This window comes from Mastigoproctus giganteus, chromosome 4 (assembly GCF_048544385.1).
Source record: "Mastigoproctus giganteus isolate SK-2022 chromosome 4, ASM4854438v1, whole genome shotgun sequence".
NCBI classification, from domain to species: domain Eukaryota; kingdom Metazoa; phylum Arthropoda; class Arachnida; order Uropygi; family Thelyphonidae; genus Mastigoproctus; species Mastigoproctus giganteus.
Window position 1 is genome coordinate 213,727,566 of NC_143578.1, and position 22,375 is coordinate 213,749,940.

Sequence of the window (22,375 nt, forward strand, 5' to 3'; positions counted from 1 at the left end):
ACCAATAGAATAAGAATGTGTAGAAAGGAGACCCAGAAAAGCAGCAAGAAAAGGGCTCAGATTTTGAAGACAAGATAAGGAGGAAAGATAATGATCAGCGGCTAGCAATGCTTCTTTAGGTATCTGAGATGGTCAGAAAAGGGTCAGAAAAAAATGCAAACTATAAGTTGCTATTCACTAAATATAATTTGTTACTTTGGGAATAGCAACTTCACAGTAAGGAGTATACCCTTGATGAGTTATCCATACAGTGCAACGAGGGTCTTTACAATAACTTCTCACTGATTTATCGAACATTTGCTCATAGGAATAGGGAGGTTATAATCCCACTGTACATTGTGTGACCGCACTTGAAACACTGTGTCCATATATGGAGAACATACCCAAAAAAAGGGTCCAAAGACTCCCTTGGGTGAGATTGGCGAAAGGGTGCCCGTATTAGAATGTGTGTGGGTTGCAGAGCTGAGTAACTAAACACTCTGCAGTGGTCCTCATTGTAATCAATAATACCCTGTGAAAGGATGGCAAAATCAATTATGGTTAAAATTTCACGGTTATAAATGAAAATAAGGGTTCATAAATTAAATTGACGGTGATGAGGTTTAGATTGGATTGTAGGAACTCTTCTTTGAATTTGCGTGTTGTTAATTGCTGGAATTAGTTTCCTGCACGGGTCGTTGAGACTGATATTTGAGAAAATTCAAAGATTTGCTGGATAGATATCTATGAGAAAATAAATCACACAGGTACCTTATTTTATATTTTGGCGCGTGAAATCTTCCGCAAAAGCCTGAGGCATGTTCGTATTATATGGGTACCTGCAACGGAAAATATCCTTAGCATCGACTGAAAACCATTCTTACTCCTCTGTTCTTGTTTCACACCTGCCCCAATATGGAATCGATGCACTAACTAGCAGATTTTGTTTACTTATTGCTACATACAGAATGAGGCTATGCGCTTCTTGTATGATAACAGTAAAATATCATTAAAATTTATGATCTCAGCATTAAAATATTTTTCATAATTTGAAAAGATTTTATCTAGCATGGTATTCTGTCATGTGATTTTAATATCCTTGTAATAAACAAGTCTGTTTTTTGTTGGTCTAGTATTTTTATACATTAATAAATATTTTAACGTGATTTGAGTTTTCTCTTAAGAATGAATGAATAACGTAGCCAACTTCATCCTTTTTTTATGTTTCAGTTGCATGTAACTGTGTTCATATAAACTGAATTTATTTTTAAAAATACAACCCGCTGAAATTCAAACCGCTACAATGGAGGGTACATACCCTTCAACGCATTCAGGATTCCAAAACGATAGAGATTTTAATAGGATCATGTATGTAGGATAAAAAAAAAACAAACTTGTTGGGTGAAGATGGGATTTTCCTCTTAGAATTTCAGCACAATAGCATTAATTTTCGCTCAAAAATTATCATACGTTCAGCTGAGAGTGATGGTGGCGTTTTCCCGAGGACATAATATATTGTCACTATACATGGAGAAAGTTAGTGGGATCATACGTTGAGCTGAAAGTGATGGTGGCGTTTTCCCGAGGACATAACATATTGTCACCATACATGGAGAAAGTTTGTGGATGATGACCCACTTGACATAATGAAAGTAATAATTCGCCATTCCATTTAGCCATCTGGAGAATCAGTTGATGGCCTTATGTACTTGGAGGATAAGAACGATTTCAAAAAGCATGAAAGGAATAACTGTACTCAAACTAATTTGAAATATAGCTTGAATACCCAGTGCAGTAAGCACCACGATGTACTGAGAATGACTGCTGGGACTTGTTTTATTCTTTTTGAGAACTGGCAAAATCAGAACATTAGAAATAATAGATCGGTCTAGAAAGTCAGTAGGCCAAGTTTTGAAAATTTCATTAGAATTATTCATTGTTTCTGCAGTTCTTTGCTAATTTAAATTTACTGAAATTTGCTTTGTTGAGTCTAAGTTGAAGTAATGGAAACGCCTGGAACTCTTGTAAGATGAGTGATTAAAAGTTCGGTTCTCTTATGTCAAAGTAAATATCGTTTCTTACCTTTTATATATATATATTTATATATTTGCAATAATGCGACCCTTCACAGACAATAGCCAGGGATTTTACATCAAAAGCTGAATTAGGCTAGAGGGCTCATATTGAGACCCTGAGTATCTAAGCTTCTAGTATAATTTCTCAAAACATTACATAAATTAGAGATAGACAATTAATAGATTTATTACAGTAATTAGACTACTGCATAGGTATAAAGTAAGATCAAATTATCGCAATTTAGAAACATGTAACAGCAGATAATGAACACTTCCAACTGGACTTCCAGTGATATCAGCGCGTTGTACGGGCTCAACGGCAGGTGGCTCTGCGACACTTGACATCGCAATGCAATATGGAAATGCAAAAACAATATCTCAAATGACGATGCTGTTGTTTTTGTTGTTTTATTAGGGTTTTAAGAGCATCAGCGACTAAGGCCGTATGCTCCGTGTATACTGTCAGTGAATTGCTGTTCTATGGTCGATTTTCTGTTTGCTGGACGAAAATCCGAGTTTCCGGGAGAAAAACCATGCTACTCTCGCCTGAGACTGACTAACTCAGCCATGTGAAACAGGCCTATAAAAATTCCTCACGTCATCGACGGGACTTGAACTCGAGTCTCGATTCCACCAACTTTGCTACCCACGAGGGCTATCAAATGACCGCCACAAACTCAGACGTATGGAATAGTTTGAAAGAACTCAAGGAAGAACAAGAGAAACTGTGAAGGAGACGGACAGATAGTTCGGAAGCGTAGTTTTTTATTTGTTTGATTCTTTAGAAGCTTGCTTTCTTGCATCAAAAAATTCAAATTATTATATTAGAGCCACCCCTGATTTCTTACATATACCCGTTTATATATTATGTCTGTAAATTGCGTGTGTTCTCTGGTCGATTTGATGTTTTTCTGAACGAAAAAACTTTGCAATCTACGCCTGAGACCGACTAACTCAGCCACGGAGTGAAAAAAGCCCATTAAAGTTTCTCGCGTCATTCGACGGGATTCGAACCCGGGCCTTTTCTACCCGGTGTGGGTTTTGTTTTTTTTCTTTTGTTTGGTTTTTTAGGAACATTAGCAACTAAGGCCATATTGCTCCGACCGGTGTGGGAAGGACGGTGACGATACCACTGTGCTACCGCGCAGGCGATTTATTGCATCAGTTGCCAAAACCCAAACAAACAAGCTTCCTGCGATCTGGTACCATCTTAGGTTTTTGACCAATTCTTGAACGTTTTCGATTGAAATTTTAGGGAGTTTCATAAGATATGAGTCTCGGAAGGATACTTGGCGAACTGACACGATATCGTTTATGAGAAGTGTTGCACTTACCATCGCTGAGAAAGTTGTTACTTAAAAATGAAAGGACAGGAGTTAGGAAATGTACTTATCGATCAAAATCTGTTCAAATTATATTGAAATCATTAACTAATATTATTAACGTATTACTATTGGATCACACACAATATTTACTTTACCTTACCCATTATGAGATTGTCAATTTAATTCATATTAATGATATTGTAGAAATAAAAAAAACAACTAATTTCATATTTTTCACTTGCTCTGTGAACGCACATTACAGTGTTATGGAGTATATTTTTCCCTGTCATTATTTGGTTTCGTTAGATATTGTATACGTATTTAATTCGTGTGTTTGCGTCAAATATAGAGAACATTTATCAGATAATGTAGGCCGTTGATTTTCACTTCTTCCTGAGAAACTGCGTGCAAAGGTTCGTTGGTAGAAAGAAATACGTTTGCGTTGGTGCATGACAGCGTCTTCTGTTCTCCAAGGTCCGAAGCGCTTTATTGCAGGATGTCCGGTAAGAGTTATGTGGTAAGAGCTATTGGTCCATGTGGTTGGCTGTTCATCACTGATGCGGCATTGTCCGGTCTGGTAGGTCATATTGCGTTTACCATTTTTTACAGTTCAAATCAGGGGATAATATGGCCTCAGCTCCTGCAATATAGATAGTGAAGATATACCATCCTGTATTTGAGAGAAGGGCGAATAATTGACGTTCGCTGATTAGTAATCCTGTTATTCTTCGATGAAATGGCAGTTCTGTGGATGTCAGAAGCATCTATCCTGCACGAATAAATTTAGGGAGAGTAGGAATATTAAATATGATATTCGTTACATTATTCTTATCATGGCTTTTTCTCCCTATTATAATAAATATTATAATTACAAATTATACAACAATGAATATTATAATATAAATAATAATATTATTATAAAATATGTTTGTTATTATATACCTTTATAATAAGGACATTGAGGAATCGGAAAAGTCAATACTCAAACCCCAAGGATTGCCGCAAGACTGGGAAGGTGCTGATTCATAAAGAGCCAATCAGTACACGCAAACTTGAACCAATTTATTGAACTAAATTTGCTATTACTGAAACGTGTAGTTAGCTCCTGTTGTGTTGACCAAAGGGAGACGAAGAATTCATTTCTTGCCTCCTTGAAGTTCCATTGAAATGACAGATTTCTATTCTAGACCAAACACAGATCTTTGTAGGCGATAGCATTTTACATTTGGAATGTATTTATTGAGATAGGCCTTGCGTTTATCCTTTTTCTTTGTGTGCAGGTTGTCTGGGTCGATTTCACAGCATTTGACTGAAGCCCAACGAATTCAAGAAACGTGTTTATATCAGAGATTGCAGCTCTTTGGACTGTGTGCTTGATCCCGTTGACTCAATGGATGAAACCTTCAAAAGGTCAGTGTTCACTGTAATGTTATTATTAATTACAATATTAATATAAATTATAAAATAAATGGTGTTAGGAGGAACTATCTTTGTTCTATTATGTATTTTTTTTTTCACTTAGTAGGGTTTAAACTGCTTAGTCAATATAATGGTTTTAATGCACTCAGCAGAACAAATTTCCTTCTTTTTTATGTAGTAAAGATTCTTTGACTGAATGACTTTGATGAATGAAGTCAAAGATGAAGTCTTTTAATGAAATTAAAAGCAACTTTTAATTCAGATTGTCCCTTTATCCGTTTCGCTTACTTAGGGCCGCATACGATTCCATGGTAATTTTAAGATGAGACTGTTTTAATTGACTGCAGAGATTTCCAGACAACCAACACATTTATCTTAATATTAACAGGTGTTTCAACATCTTGATTGACTAATGGTGTTTGTAATTGCCACTTATTTCTCTTACAGTCTTAATGGTGTTGTAAATAGAAAAGAAGGCTGGATGTGTCCGGATGACTCACTTGATTAGTTGAATATTCTCACGGTACCATCTTAAAAATAAATATTACTACGACAACCTATTCAAGAGTTAAATTGTAATTGTTTAACATACATTTATTTCCAGAAGCAACGATATTCCCTGTGATATTTTTCTGCGTGTGTCATAAAAGTATCATTATTATTATAATTTGTTTTCTTTTGTCTAGTCGTAGTACAGTTTACTGTCTCTAATTTTTTTGGAGATTATTTGCTTGTGCAAATCAGTTTCGTAGTCATCTTTTTTTTGTATCTACAATTTGATCCTGATCAGTTTAGAAGAGAAAACAGAAAAGAGGCTTTCAGAAAATCCACTTGATCCATTTGAGAATTAACGTTATCTTTGTTATTCTTATCTCAAATCCAGCCATGCGGGTTGACGAGGCTTAGGTTAAGATCTAAACAAAGTTTCGTTAGTTTCATACTTATCTAGAAAGAATTAGCGCTTCGTTTTGTGCAAAGTCGACACGCTCATTTAGTTTTCCTTAACATAACCATTTAATATCATCCAGCTATTAATTAAACATTCAATTCTATATTTTCTTCTGGTAAATCATAACTTACCATTAATTTACTGATAATACGATGCTTCTAAGTACTGAGGTTATCTTAGCTCTCTGAATGGATTCAGAAGCTGAGTCCATTCAGAGAGCTATGGCGAGAAACAGCTCTCCACGAAGTGATTCAGCATAATCTTAACTAATTGTGTCGAATTCACTGATGAATTATGTTATTTATCACTTTTGTAATTATTAGTATTTCTGATCCATATCTTCAAGGCGCATTTTAGCCACAGTAGCTCTTGCGCTAAGAACTCATAAATAAATCAAATCAATCTGATCCATATTCAGGATTGTATAGTAGTCGTACTGTTATGGTAGCTATTACTTCTAATTAGAAGCTTCAAGGATCTTCACATTCTTAGGTTTATTAATCTTATTTGAGTCGCTTATACTCATTTTTTCTCATAACATATCTACAATTACCTGTCTTCAGTGTTCATGACCTTTCTTTCGTTCGGGTAAAACAGCTATCATTATCAGTTAATTTGCATATATCTTGTGTTATAGGTTATTATGGTCAGTTTAATTAATCATTCATAACTCACTTTCAGTTTACTGTTATGTGCTTCAATTATTATGAAGTAAAATTATTTATATCATTATGCAAATGCATATTTTTCCTAAAATGAATTTTACAGGACGCTTCAAACGATATCTTATTCGTTGACTGGATCATTTAATATCTGTTTGTTTAGCTATGCAAATACATTGTCAAATATCTCCTTCATTTCTGCAGTGAAATACTCACAGATCATGGTGTGTCTGTCCACCTCTTGTCTTGTCAGTCACTGTATTCCTCGCGATAGTGCAGTATTATAATCGCCGTTCTCCACATTCCTGGTATAAAAGCTCTGGTTTCTAATCTCGCCAATAACGCGAGGAACTTTTATTGGCAAAGAAAGGTCACTGTGGTTCATTGAACTGATCTTAGGCAGGAATAGCAAGGTTTTCCTACGGAATACTCTCGTTTTTCATCCAACAAAATAGGAGAACCGATCAGAGAATACACGCAATTTTTTGGACCAAAAATACATGAGTGGATGTGTTTGTTCTCTCGGATAACCCTAATACGTATATTTTTTTAAGATGTCAGTCTCTATTCGGTTACCACATTGTGTATTATGGCGTGCTGCAGATTTCAGGGTTTTTCTTCCAGAAAAATCATGCTACACTTGCCCGAGGCCAATAAACGCACGTTGTCAAAAAAGATCCATAAAAATTCCTCGCTCCACTGACGGGATTTGAACTCGGGTCTTTTCCGCCTAGTGTGGGGACCGTGATTATACCAACTCTGCCACCCACAAGGGCTGGTGTGCTGCGGGAATAATATCTTTACAGGAGAAGCGACGGCACCAGCTATTCAAACTAAACCAGAATATTAATAGCATTGCCTAGGAATATTTCTCAGTCTCGAAGTAAATCCTTCAACCAGTCTAACACACCGTTCACTAAGTTTCTGAACTCTGCTTGGTCGGTTGGTTGTAGGGTTTTTAGGGTGCATCAGTCACTTATGCAATATTGCACCATACATAATACTGTATGTCTGTAAATTGCGTGTGTTCTGTGGTCGATTTGTTGTTTGGCTGGAAGAAAAACAAAAGTTCCCTGGAAAAAAAGCCATGTCTAAGACCAACTAACTCAGCCACGTTGTGAAAAAGGTCCATAAAATTCCTCCTCTCACTAAGGGGATTCGAACTCAGGTCTTTTCAACCGGTATGGGGAGGATGGTGATTATACAAACTATTCTACCTTCGAGGGCCTGCAGTCGGGAAAATGTGAGAAAGTATATTTTCCAAAGTATTTTTTAGTGTACTACCTCTCCATTCGCTGATGGGCGGTAGGTACTTTCTTTTTAGTGCTTAATTCTTAGTTAATTATAATTTCCTGCGTAGTTTGGAACGTGAAGTTTGACTGTTGAACGGACAGCTATATCTTAGTTATTCCCTATCGCAACATTACATAACTGACGAATGCTTGAGCAACTCTTTTCTTCTGTTCTGCATATTTGATGACGCCGAGGTGGGCAGTGGTCCTAATATTCTCATTTGTACCTTAGAAAATTGCCTATAATTTATCTTTTGTTGGACTAAAGTTGCCTGGCTCCTGATTTCAATCCATATTCTTTGACAAACGAAGGATATGTCTGAACACAGTTTTTAGTTAGGTTCCCCCTCCTGCCAAGAAATTCGGGGTTTTTGTCCAGAAAAACTGGCAAATCGACCAAAACACATCCAGTTTATAGATATAATATGGGCTTATAAGTTTGAACTTGGGTGGCCCTAACAAGGGTAATCTAAATTCAATATTTTCTCACGATGCATTCGGTAGATGAAAAATTCCTTTAAAACCACATACTGGTTTTCTATAATGCTAGATCTCTGACTTATATTTCTATAACTTCAGAAATTCAGCTTCAACATATGAGACGCTACCAGTAACTCTAGCAGTTTGTCTCTGATTCAGTTAAGTGAAGTAGGCTGTAATATTATAAAACGTCATTCTCAAATTAATGACACTGATTTAAAAACTACTCAGCAATTAGTCCCTTATTTGCGTATATTTAATTAATGACTCCACTTCTTCTAACGTTTATTTTTTATCAGGTCTGTGTTTGTCTGTTAGTGGTAGCATTAAACTATATAGACAGGAAGGCAGCATTAATATGAAGAAAAAGGCCTATCAATTACGTAAAAATAATATTCCATTAGTGATCGATTCTATCTAGTAAGAAGCGGAGCCAAATTTTTTTCATGCATCAAGTATGTCAGTGGTCACTAAGGACAGTGCATATCCTTCCCCGAAGGTTTCTTTTTAAAATGAGACAGAATAAATCAGAATAAAATCACAAGTCCTGTTTTTTTTTTTTGCTTGGAGGTGAATGACTTTGGTTCTTTATTCTCATTTTCTAGCTTCATATTCAATACCGTAAGAAATATATAATCACATCAAACGACCAGCTGAAAGTTTGAAGGGAACTTTCAGAGTTCCAAAAAGCATAAGTCAGACTTTCATATGTGTTAAATGTTGGGCAACTTAACAAGGCGGAAGCAAGACAAAATAAGTCTTTAAGTGTTTAGTTAGAACGGCTGACGCCGGGAGAAGAAGGTAGACTCCGGCATCGACCCTCTGAAACAACGAACGACTTCCTACGGTGAACAAGTTGCGGCGGCCGGATAGTTTCGCCTTTAAACCAAGCTCTATGCGCCAGGAAGTCATGGATTTCGCAATTTATATTGTGTTTAGACTAATCACCTCGAACCCCATGATGCACCTGCAACCTGTTCAGGATGGGTGTGGGTGAAAAACCTTGACCAACACTTAATTTACTGACCAAATCTGATTTAAACGTCAAACGCTGACCAATAATTTCATGCTCAGAGAACTGTTTAACAACTCTCTTGACCTTTATGGTACAGGCAATAAGAGTGGGAAAGTCAGAAAAATATGAATTAGCAGAGAAGCAAAAAGCCCTCGCTCGAAAAGAAACCACTGTCTGACTTTTGCCCTTGCGTCACCTTCAGAAGAAGAAGTTGGAGCAGGGTGTGTGAGGCATCCGTGCGGTATGTCTGAAAAGTAATCATTGACCGCAGTTCTAGCGTCATTTTCACGAGAGATTTAGGACAGCGTTGAAGGCATTTCTCCCGGACGAGACTAGCATCTTTCCATCTAGAACTTAGTACAGTTTATTGAAATGGTGAGTACTTTCGGATTCAGAGGTTAACTTGAAATTCCATCTTTAAATCACAATGAATAAAAAATAACAAATACTGAGAGGGAGCTTCCAGGCATTAATTAGTGTTTCTTCAAGCTACATTCGTTTCACAGCGGTTACAATTACCATGCTTCCCAACTCAGGTAGAAAAAGGCCTGGGTTCGTATCCAGCATGTGATGAGAGAAATGTTTATGGCTGTTTTTCACGAAGTTGAGTTTGTTGATTTCAGACGAGGGTGTATTTTCTTTATCTCCCGAAATCTGTGGTTTTTCATCTAGCAAATGTATGCCGACTTAAGATCACGCAAAATTACAGACACAACTTTGTCTGTAATTGTGCGTGATCGGAAATAATATCTAGAAGCGGTCCTACAGTTCAGGAGGTCCTAGTGTGGGAAATGTTGGTCCATTTAATTCTTTGCGCTAGGACCGGGGGAAGACTCCCCTCTTTGGAGCCTTTTTCAATCTGTAGTCTGGAATACATTACATGCTTCGCAGCACTGTGGTCCGGTCCTGTTATTATTGATACCACACTACTGCAAGCCCTACCCCTTCCGCATGATGGGATCAGAACCGGAGTATCAATACATGAAACGATACGTGGGAGCAGGTGGGGAACATTACGTGACCTGTTTATCTAACACAAATATACAAAACTGCAAATGTTTCCAAACACTGAATTACGCTGAGACAGTTTTCGCTCTTGTTTCTGTCTTTTTGGTGGAATTTGAAAATATGGCGTGGAAGATATGGCTTATCTGTTCCATGACCATAGCACAAGATATCTTAAAAGAAATATTGCCGTATTTACAATAGATTATATTCTCTCTGCTCCCCTGTGCGGGGCCTCTGCAAATTGAAGGATTACAGTCTACAATTCAGAAACGGAATACTGTACTTGAATACAAAGATATAAATAGTTGGATTTATTGGAGGGTTCCTGAAATAAGAGAGATTTTCTTCAGTGAATAGAAAAGAAAAAAAATTAAACCGTACATAAAGAAGAACAAAAATATAGAGTTTTGATAAATATCCACTTTCCTTTAACTCTATTTACAAACTTTAGGTTATCTTCAAGGAAGAAACATCCGCTCTTACTTGTGAGTATAACTTCGAAGTTGCACCCAAAGATGTGTAGCTCAGTTGACATTAGGTTCCCTACGGGAACGTTAAAATTGCTGGGCCATATTCGGTAATAAGTCAGTGAGCAAAACGTAACATGCACCCTGGCTCCTAGATATCATTGCCTCAGCCAGTAAACGTCAACGGATAAGGTACGTACATAAAAATAACGAATATCTTTTACAAGGATTGTTTTTTCTTTTTTTGCACCCAGGCACCATATATCAAGAGGAGTCAGCATATTTTGTTTGTAAGTTTCGCGTGTTCTGAAACTATTTTTTGGGAGAAAAGTCACTTAATCCCGAGACCAACTAGCTCGGTCAAGGTGTGAAAACAGCCCATAAGCATTTCTCTTCTGTATACGAGACTTGAACCGTGGTATTTTTCAGATGGTGTGGCAGGACAATGACCATGATAACTTTGTTAACAGCGGGGGTTATTATTTCATGACTCTAGGAAAATCATTGCTTTAAACCCTTTCCAGAGGCAATTTTTTCTTTGCAGGAATGTGTTTCAAATATCTCCAGTTGAATCGCTATTATATATCAAACGTAAAGAGAAAGGAAATAAATACTTTCGAAAAATGTGTCCTACCTACAGTAGGAAGATGCGAGTTATATATCAGTGGAAATTGTGAAATAATTACTCGTAAATTTTACTTGCAGAATCTTGGCCATGCTTATATTAAAGTAATCAAAATATATTATAAATTTTCAAAACAAAACGTAGAAGGAATATAAATTATTCTAAGTACATCTCAATACTATACCTCCATAGTGTATTAAATATACTGGTTTTTCCAGTTCTGGGATTTAAGTAGTTGTTTACTCCACTTTCCACAACTTGCCCCCAACTCCCTAGAAACTGAATAGACAAGCAGCAGTTTAAGTTCGAATGATGTCACTGTAACTCCCTCTTGTTTTCTAACATGCACGTTATTAACGAACTGATGTTCATTAATAAAATGCAATACACTAACTTCAGTTCATTATAATAATATACTGTATATATATAAGCTCATTAACATCAGTTATTTCATTTTATTCATAGTAAAGTGTTCCGGTATAATGAATACATTCCCAGGAAATGATTAGGGGCCAAAAGGTGCGCACAAAAAATCGGTTCGTACAGGGACATCCCATGACAACGGCCAATCATTGAAATTTCGATCAGTGTCAGAGTTTACAAGCTGTGATGACTCGAAGAGGTAGTGCTTTGGAGTTCATTTATTTATTATGAGTGTTATACTCATACTTTGGAGAGTAGAGGGGAGTCGTTCATTTGCAGCCCTAAGGGTGAGTGAGTTTTGTTTTATCTTTTTCTTATTTTTTGACGTTGTTTCACACTAATGGTAACATTAATTCGTTGCGTGGTAATCAGTATTCTTTTTTCTAAATGTTCTTGGAGATGTAATCATATTTGCCTTTAAAGTGATTAATGTTGTTCAAAATACTTTTGACATCTCGTGGTGGAAGAGAAATTATCCACTCATTTTTTTAATGACCCTGGTATGGGTTGCTCAAAGATATTGATTGAGTTTAATCAACATCTTTTATTGACACTATCATTATAGAGATAAATGAATATCTTTTATTAATGACAGCTTTCCTTAATGCGTCTGTGCAGTGGCGGTTTAAGACTCTGTGGGATCCCCTAGCCACAAAGACTTGGTGGTAGCATCACCAGCGAACGCCGCTCAGACGGTTGGTGTTGGAGCGTGACAAAATGTAATATTCGAATAAATAATTTGTGTAGCACCAGCCAGCAGGGGCCAGAGCTTCCGCAAGCGGAAGCCAAACATGAAACAGAGGAGTCATTTACACGAACAACGTCACAGACCAATGAACTGTACCGCTTAAATTAGACGTAAAAGTATATACAGATATGCATTAATTATTGTATTTCAAATTCTTGAAAACTTTTCCTGTCCATCTATTATGCATTAGCTGTTGTTATGTATATGTTTGTTCAAGATCGGCCTCGAGTTTTCCATCTACAAAGATAAATCATGGGTCATTCGAAAAGTCTCAACCAAAAATCGAATTTGATATTAACCTGAGTTAATGTTTAAATATGAAATTAATTAACAACAAGTAGTAAAGGTTCTTTGATATCAGCAACCTCACCTCTATAAATGAACTTATAAGCTAGAGCAGTGTTCCTCAACCTTTTTTTAATTATCGCCCCCAAAGGGCTTTTTTAGACAATTTCTTTTTCCTAATCGCCCCCCATGAAATTTTAAACAAGAAAATATTGTACTTACTCTTTGTACTTACTCTTTTCATTCAATGGGATCCTTGAGCCTGATCTTTTTTAGCTAAAAGTTCAATGTTTATATGATGTTAGTAAGTTTAATTCTAATGTCTCCTCTTGAACATATATCAATTTTCTTTGTTTCCTTTGTTAATATGTTATTTACTGAACTAAAAACACTTTCAAACATATATGAAACGTTGGAAAACAAAGAAGTACATTGGTCATTTCAGACCACATTGTTGGATAAAGAAGTTTAGTTGTCTTTGATTCCGAAAACTCAGCCATTCCACCTTTTTCGAATTTATATTCGCATTCTTCGTTACATTTTAATTCAATGAGTTCTTGAATTTCTTCACCAGCAGACCCGACATCGCATCTAATTGTATCTAACATTCATGGCTTCACTTCAAAAGAAAATAAATCTGAAAATCTATTTTTCATTTCACCTTTTAAAGAACACAAATGATCTGAATAATTCTTAAGATCATTCTCGGTGAGAGGTTCACTGATTTCAGCTTTCTTGCATACTCTGAAATTGTTTTCTCATTAAATTTATTTCAAATATTTCCAGTGAATGCTTTTAATACGCGATTGCAGTTTATCACTGTAATTAATTTTCTTTGAAGTTGAAGTGATACTTCTTTAAGATTTCGAAAAATCCAAGCAATATAGTATAAGTTGTTTTTGTGTTTGCTGATCTCCTTTGCTAAATCTTTGCCTCCTTCGCTTTCTAGAAAACTAATTATCGTATCAAAAAGGTTTACAAGTCTTGTTAGACAGTTTCCTTTAGAAAGCCATCAGACTTCTGTATGTAAAAGAAGCATCACATATCATTATCAACACCATTATATTTTGTGTTTCAAAACATTTTCTGAAAAGGCGATCATATTTTCTGTGACTTTATTTTCTTGATGGTTTTGATAACTATACTGACTGATTGATAAAGAACTTGACTAATATTTTTTGCAACCAGATGATGTTGGTGTACAATGTAGTGTATTGCAAGAACTTCGGGGCATACTTCCTTTAGGTGGGCTATAAAACCTTTGTATTCCAACCATGGAGGTAGCACCATCAGTAGCACAGGATACCAAATTTCCAATGGAATAGTACTTGTTTTCACCAAACCATGTTTTTACAGGAGCAAAAATGGATGCTCCAGTACAGTCAGTTTCTATAGATTTTATAAACATCTCTTCTTGCAATTTACAATCATCATCGAAATAACGAACGTATGCTATTAGAAAGCCTTATTGTCGTAACTGTGGATTCATTCAATCTGAATAGAAAATTTTCTCGTTTTTCGTTTGTCAGTTAGCTGCTCTTCAATATTAACTGACGTCTCATCGATTCGTCTTCGAATTGAATCGTTGCTCAATGGCAATGCTTTTAAAACACTGGAAGGATTTTGATGCATCACTCTTGAAATTACAATCTCTGAGCAGGTCATATAACAGTCTCAGCAACTGTATGAGCACTACCAGTTTTTACAATGATTTCTGCAATTTTATAAAGTTATTCCATCATCATTTGTCTGTGTATTCTTCTTAAATAAGGAGGTAACAGTGTTACGTTGCTCAAAATTCTGTTTTAAATTTTGAAAATATTCGATGTTTTCCAACTTTATCAAGATGTTTCCTTTTTAAGTGATCTAAAATTCTTGATGGTTTCATAGCCTCATTTGAAAAAAGAACTATTACGCATAAAACACATGGGCTGCCTTGAGTCGAATGGACTTTTAATAAAACCATAGGCTAGATATTCATCCAGATACTGTCGACACTTTATTTTCAGCACTTGACATGATTGATGATTGGTTGAATAACTGCAAAGAATTAAATTATAAAATATAAACTATTTTTATTTAATTTTCATAGCCCATATCACTCACAAAAGCAGCACCGTGGTTCAAAAATAACAGCTTCCCAAGGAAACGATAAATCAATACTAATTGTCGCTTAGAAAGTAGAAACAATAGACTGAAACATTTCCTCATCCCATCCATGCCTCATATATTGACCAATGAAACAAAAGAACAAATAAATAAATCATACCCACCACGACATCGCCAAGGAAGGTTGCAGCTGTCGGAAAGGTACAAACGCAGGATTGCAGAGACATTACCTTGGAAAGCACTTAGGCATTTAATGCCTATGAAAAGCAAAAGTTGGTTGAATTAAATCACGCCCACTATCTTCCGTTTATCAAAATCTCCCACTCACTCCTAATATAATATACCTATATGTTTACAAATCAGTTGTCTCAGGGAAAAAGAAAACCCAATGAGAGAAATTAAATATTAAGGAAAAAATGTCATCGGGTAGGGTTGCATTTTGGAGGGCCACAAACCATTGTAATACCCATGATTTTTTCGCCTCCCCAAAACAATTTTTGCCGCCGTTGAGAACCCCTGAGCTAGAGCAATACGAATTAAATGTTCACGTGGGTAATGGAGTGGATATAATCGCCATCCTCCTCACACAAAATCAAAAATGATTGTTCGAATCCTACCAACGGGACGAGGAACTTTTCTCGGATTGTTTCACAACATGGCTGTGTTAGTCGGCCTAAGGCGAGGTTAACATGGTTTTATCTCCCTAAAGCTAGGTGTTGTCGTCTAGGAACCACACAAATCGACCATAGCATACACACATGTACAGATTCGTCGTACTGATACATCATAACCATGCGTCGGCGCTTAACACGTACCCAATACCTATTACAAAATTAAGTAATTGGTGTGTTTGAGCAAATGACTAATTGATGTTGTGAAAAATCAGGACTTTTTTTTTTTGTTCTTGATTTTTTGACCGAAAATTCGAACAAAGTGATAAAAAAGAGATATAAACAAACATGCCAACTGGGTAGGGAATTTATTGATTAAATAAACTAACCTCTGTATGTATAGTGGAATCTTATTTTTGACCTTTATATTATTCTTATCTCTAATCTCATAAAAATTTATTTGAAAATTTAACTTTATTGAAAGACATTTGAGAACGTGTGCTGGAAAATGTTAGGAGTCAGTATTATGGTTATAACTTTTGTTTTCTTCTAAATAAAATACGTATGCAACACAGTATTTTAAATCCTGCTTGGTGGTACGTCGTTTTAAAACATCTTGGTTGTAGGTAGTACTGCTCAAAATTAATCGCTATTTATATTTATTTAAATATAAATAAATATAATTCTATTTCTGTTTATGATTAGTAAGTAATCTGACTGCATCTGGGAGCAGGTGATGTCAGCGTTGTCCATAGCTACAAACGAAAAACACTTATAAGTGTCCGCGAATAAATTCGTGGCCAAGTTAGTCAGTCTCGGAAGAGGACTGCATAACTATGTATAGTCCTCTTCCTTTACTATGTAGAAACACCTATGTATCTTAGAAATTAAATATTTGATAAGATCCCCCCCCTCAACATCAGGTTACTTAATCCTATTTTTTGTGTTCTTCACAAGACTTCTACAGTTCAGATAACAGCGATCTGTTAAATTTTGATAGTCATTACGCAAGGTACAATTGACTCCCTTAATTACAATATTTGCAAGTCATCATGATTTCATTAAAGGATCTCATTGAAAATTAATAAAAGGGCGAATAATTACACTCATGTTCTGCTTAGTCAAATTAGAACAAAGATAGTTTCTTTACACTACTTGCCACAACACAGTAAAATCATGACTGATATTTTGTGTTTAACTTCGTTACTTCCAAGAGAAGTCCAAATAAAGACTAAAAAGTTTATCAGATACCTCTTTAGGCTTAGTCAAATAAATAAATCTTGTACGAAGACGATCTCTTACTTATGTTTGTTTGGTTATGAGAGAAGTAAGTATTAACGACACCGAAGCTCTAAGAAGTTTGGCTAACACTTTCCTCTTATTTGAGATTATCTTATCACTGTAAATTCCAAAGCTCTTTATACGAGAATTATACAACGTGGAGAATAAATATCAGCTTCGAACAATACTTGATTCATTCATTTTACTTGACGAATATCATTCTAGTTTAAAAGCTGAATATTGTGTTTCCTTCTTTCAGATTAGGACCGTTGCAAAAAAATGTCTTATTCAGTATTCGTGGTTTATGAATTTCACAATATTCATACTTTTCGTGGGTTACGTAATAATGAATATAGTATTTAAAAGTGTAGCTTGCTGGGGATGGTACTCACAATGGGAGAAGTTGCCAAGAAGGTATTAAATAATCCATCCAAGATGCTGTAATATTATTTCATGGATGTGTCTTTCTTTTTATTTCACAGATTTTTTGAATAGCAACATCTATTTTGTGCATAATATTCAACACCGTCTTCTTTTAATTAAAAAAAAAAAAAAAGGACGACTGGTCCATAGCTTCTGTAAATTTATTGCAATCATTTTATGGACTTCGCCTAAACGATGCACGGTACTTTTATTTATTTATTTTATTTTTAATGGGACAGTATACCAGTGGTCACTGTCAATGTATACAGAGTTCGACACACTGGATGTTTGAATCCATGTGATGATAGAATCATTCTTCGCTCCTTATTGTGAACAAAACTTTGACATGTATACATCCTTTCGAGGGAATTTCTGAAAAGCTTTTCAAACATCTGCCCATCTTCATTCGCTTGGATTCGGAAGTGACTGGCGCCTGGGAGCAGATATTTTATTTCAATAATTTGACCACGTTTCATCACAGATTCCTGTCCATTTTATGAATTTATTCCTCCCTTCGAACTACATGTATTAGACATAAAATTTTCGAGAACGAAAAACAAAACTGTTATGCGAATAATAATCACTTGTTGTTAAGCAAAACAAAAAGACTACTAGAATTCTAGGACCTAGGTGCTGCATTTTACTTCACCAGGCTCCACTGCCCTCTAGTGAATGCGTGTAAACTGCAATGAAGCGCTGTAGAGCAATTACTTCGCAATGCACAATTTTAGATTTGTTGCTAAATTAATGTAAATTTATGCACATACTACACTTCCGGTGCATGCACGATGGCGCGAGCGCACTCCGCATATGTATATGTTTGACTACAAATCAAAACATGTTATTTTGAAGGAACTTCATACTTAATTTTCTGTGGCAATCGTATTAACCAAGAATGCTCAATTAATGGTGGAAAGAATTATGCTGCCCAAATGAAGAAAGACGCGAAATCTTTTTTCGGCGTACGTCCTAATTCTGCTATTATATTTGGAAAATTGCTTCGTGATTTTCGAACTACTCAAGAATGCATCATAGTCTCTAGAGCAAAGTTTCCGGCATCCCCCCCCATACTTCTCCTTTAACCCATGCACGGTACTAAGTACTATAGGTTTTGATACCTTTCGTGTTTGGGGTTTTCATAAAAAAAAAAAAAAAAAATATGCACAAATCAGTAACGCACTATGCGTTATTATGTGACTCATCTGCACCACCAAAGGCAGATGAGTCACATAAAAACAGCTGCTTTTTTTCTGTTTCGTCATCATTGCTCAATATTCATAAAACTGTATTTGTATCATAATGAGCTTTACGAACATATAATTTTTTGAAGAAAGGGTTTAGTTTCTTAAAAATGGCAAGTTCTCGTTGTTCTATGTAGTCTAGTAGACACTCTTTAAAGTTGTCACCCTAGCACCTTTCTATGTTTATTGATGAGCTGAAGTTTTCTGAAGAAGAATCTTAAAATTAACGGTAGAGTCGCATAGTAACAAGGAAGGAATTCTGAAATATGACCAGAGCGAGATCATACGTTGATAGCAAAGGTGGGATGCAGGTTCAGGGGAACTGGGTCTTGTTCTACACGAACATTACAAACCGTAAACACCTGCAACGGATTCCAGGTGTTTTTTTTTTTTTTTTTTATTTATCCGGTCTTCGCTCGTTTCAGAAGAATGAGTTGGACCGGTGTGTTTTATTACCGTTTAATTTTTATTACCCTGTAATTTTATCCCAAGAGATTTTATCACAACGGCGCAAGTTTTTATTATCAAGTTTTTTTTTTAGTATTCGCCAAATGAAACAAGGAAGTGGACTTTTTCAGCATCAGCCAACAAAAAAAAAAAAAAGGAAAATAAAATAAAAAATAAGTAAATAAGTAAAATAATAAAACAGAATATTCATACTATTTCCATGGTACTCCAACGTTCAACGGGATGGAATTCATGTGATCCAATTTTCATTTATCCCTTGAGATTTTATACCTTTTCCTTCTGGTTTATGTCTTGCCTACAAAGATAAGCAGACCTTATTCATTTCACTTACTGACTCCCTTTCGTAATTTATACACCTCAGCAGTGGCGGATTTAGCACTTGAGAGGCCCCAGGCGCAATTCAGTTTTGAGGCCCCCCTCTAAATATTTTCGGTACCATTATAGTGTGCATTCTACGCGCACGTTTTCACTATAGCACGCGCTCTAGATTTGGTGTTACGGTTTTAATCATTTTGGTTGCACAATTCTTTCATACATATTTTAACTAATGTTTAAATGAAAAATGGCACAACTAAGCATTAATGATAATACGTATTCTTATTCAGATTCACTTAGTTCGCATAGATATTTCATATAATATGTAGGGATATTCGCATAAAAGTTTACTAACTTCTCATATTAAATTATAGTTTTATTCAGTAACGGTAATAATGATGAGTGTAAAAATGAAACAATTTTATTATATTTTTTTGAGACCTGAGATTTGAGGCCCCCTCTATTTAAGAGGCCCCAGGCGCGCGCCTCGTGCGCCTGTGCGGAAATCCGACACTGCACCTCAGTCATATCCCTCCCTAGATCTGACTAGTTGTGTATATTTGCGGTCTACACCTTCTAAGCTGTTCTTTGCATGTTCATCGATATTCGCTTATCTCGAATCTCCTGGTTTTTAAGTGCTATGTTTTTTTTTTTTATTATTGTTTTATTTGTGTTCTACAGAACACAAATAAAACATTCCAAATGGGATCTAACCATCGTCTTGTATAGAGGGATAATTCAAGCACTTTTTTCCTACCAGAATTTTTGTCCCTCAAATGAATACTCTAACATTTAGAAGCATTGAAGTTTACTTCTCATTTTTCGTACCATACACGCAACCGATCCAATTTTTGACACGTCATGGCCTGGCTTGAATTGTCAATTAGAAATAGGAAAGAACATAACACCCAGCCCTGAGGGCCCCCACTTATTACACTGCTCAAGAGCTTTACTACAATCTAGATACGCAATGTCAAAATTATCGTTTGTATCCAACTGTTGAATGATTCCATCATGTTAGTTTACAGATTGGTGAGGCAAGACCTTCCCTTAAAAAATTGTGGTTAAAGATATGATTTGGGATAATAACTCCCGTTGTCGAAATGCCCCTGATTGGCATCTTTAGCCACAGACGCCTGATATTTTCTATCACAGAAGACAACTCACTAACCTATAGTTTACCTACTTTAGCACCACTTTTGTGGGCTGGAGAGATATTTGCATTTCTCCAGTCTAAGGGGCTCTTCCGGAAGTCCAGTGACCCTCTCATTACCGTTTCCTATGATATAGCTGCCCCAGTGTACCCCCGCAAGTATAATAAAGCAGAGCTTAATTATTGTAGTGTTACAATTGTGAAACTTCATGTTAATAATCGTGTTTATTTCCTTCGCAATTGCTTGATACATTCAGATGCAATTATAACTGAACATATATCGCCTCCCCTGGAGCTTTTCCCTCCTTTAACCTCTGTGACTTTTCTAACAAACTCTGCTCCGAGATCATTTATTTTACAGCTATCTGATTCTTTAATATTACACGAAAAAAAATTAAGTCAGAGTTTGCTCTCGACTGTAAATATCGATGAGAACTTTGTTTAACTCATCTTCCGTTTTTGATATGGTCCTTCCATTGCAGCAGCAGCAGTAGTCAAGGGATCTGTTGGAACTACTCTTCCTTTTATAAAGAGAACTCCGTACTCCCCTGATTTGTTCTCTTTACTATGTGCTCTTATCTCGTAGACAGCTTTCGCCCATCTCACTCAGTCGGTTTGAGGTGTGGACTGTCATATGATTATTTCTTTTGCTCAATCAAACTCTTAATCCCACCCATCACCCATTTTGGTAACTTACATTAACGAAACTTGACCACAGGTATGAATACGTTTGTGGTCTTGAAGAAAAATCTCTTGAATATTTCTGGGGTTATATTTGCAAGCTATATGATACAGCACATTCTCCACTTTATTTTCGTTTTATTAACCTTCGGTGCGGTGGAGTTCGGGGGTGGGAGGGAAAGACAACTAAATTACCGTAAGCGAAGAGATCTGTTTTATTTTTCACTTTCCAGAGAAATTTAAACACCTGCTGCTACAGTGTGGTCAAATGCATATCATTCATATGAAATTCCTTCTCCATTGCAGTATCCAGCAATAAAAAAAACATTTCTGTATTCGGTCCAGATCGTTCTGAAGGCAGTAACGAATTGCATTAAGCTGCACCTCGTTAATTTGCTGCCGGATAATCGAGGCTTTACAAGTATTGTACATTGAAATTATGCTTTCAAGAAAAGCAACTACTCGAATAAATTTTCCTGGAGGAGACGTTAAACGAAATCATCTCGTGAGGACTTCATTAATTTTGTGCGTTGCAGCACTAAAATTAATTATTATTCAGATGAAATAGTGCGTATCGATAAAAGGAGAACACGGAGGGAGGGTATTGGTTCACACGTGACCTGTGCGGAGGCGGAGTCTACCCCTACATTCGCTCCAGAGAGACATGCGGTGGCAATAGAAAATACGTGGGAGGGACAATTCACGAAGGTCGAAAATTTTCTTTTAATTTGCTCGTTTCTGTTGCTCTAGTTCTTATAGCTGGAGCGTATTCGTTCAGGGGCGGCCCTTTCATGCAGGTCAACTAGGCGGTCGCGTATGCATTAAAATTCGAGTAAAAACAAGATAAACTTATGGTGGACAGAACATGTTGTTATCCAGACTATTTCTCATCAGAGTGAAAAAAGTAGTCTAGCCTAAAGCCACGCCATAATATTCACATGTAAAAATTATGCATCTCATTTACTTCCCTTGCACAATGGAAATAAATGACTAACTTATTTCCGAGATTATTAACATCTTATCTGAAACGTCTTAACAATCTCAGCACCTAATGCTGAATGATATGTCTGGTATGTATTAATTTAGTAAGTTTAATTAACCTCAACTATTTATACAGTGGCAGGATATCCACATTCATTCATTTGTATATTACATTAGATCAAAAGGCTATTTATTATTTACAGACAGAGAACAAAAAAAAAAAAAAAAAAACGCAAGTAGGAGCTTACTTTTAATTCTCTTTTTACTAAGGATGACCATTATATGTTATGCTGTGGATAAATATATGACTGCCAATTATTCGTTAGCCAAATTAGTCTGATATGTTTGTTAATATAATGG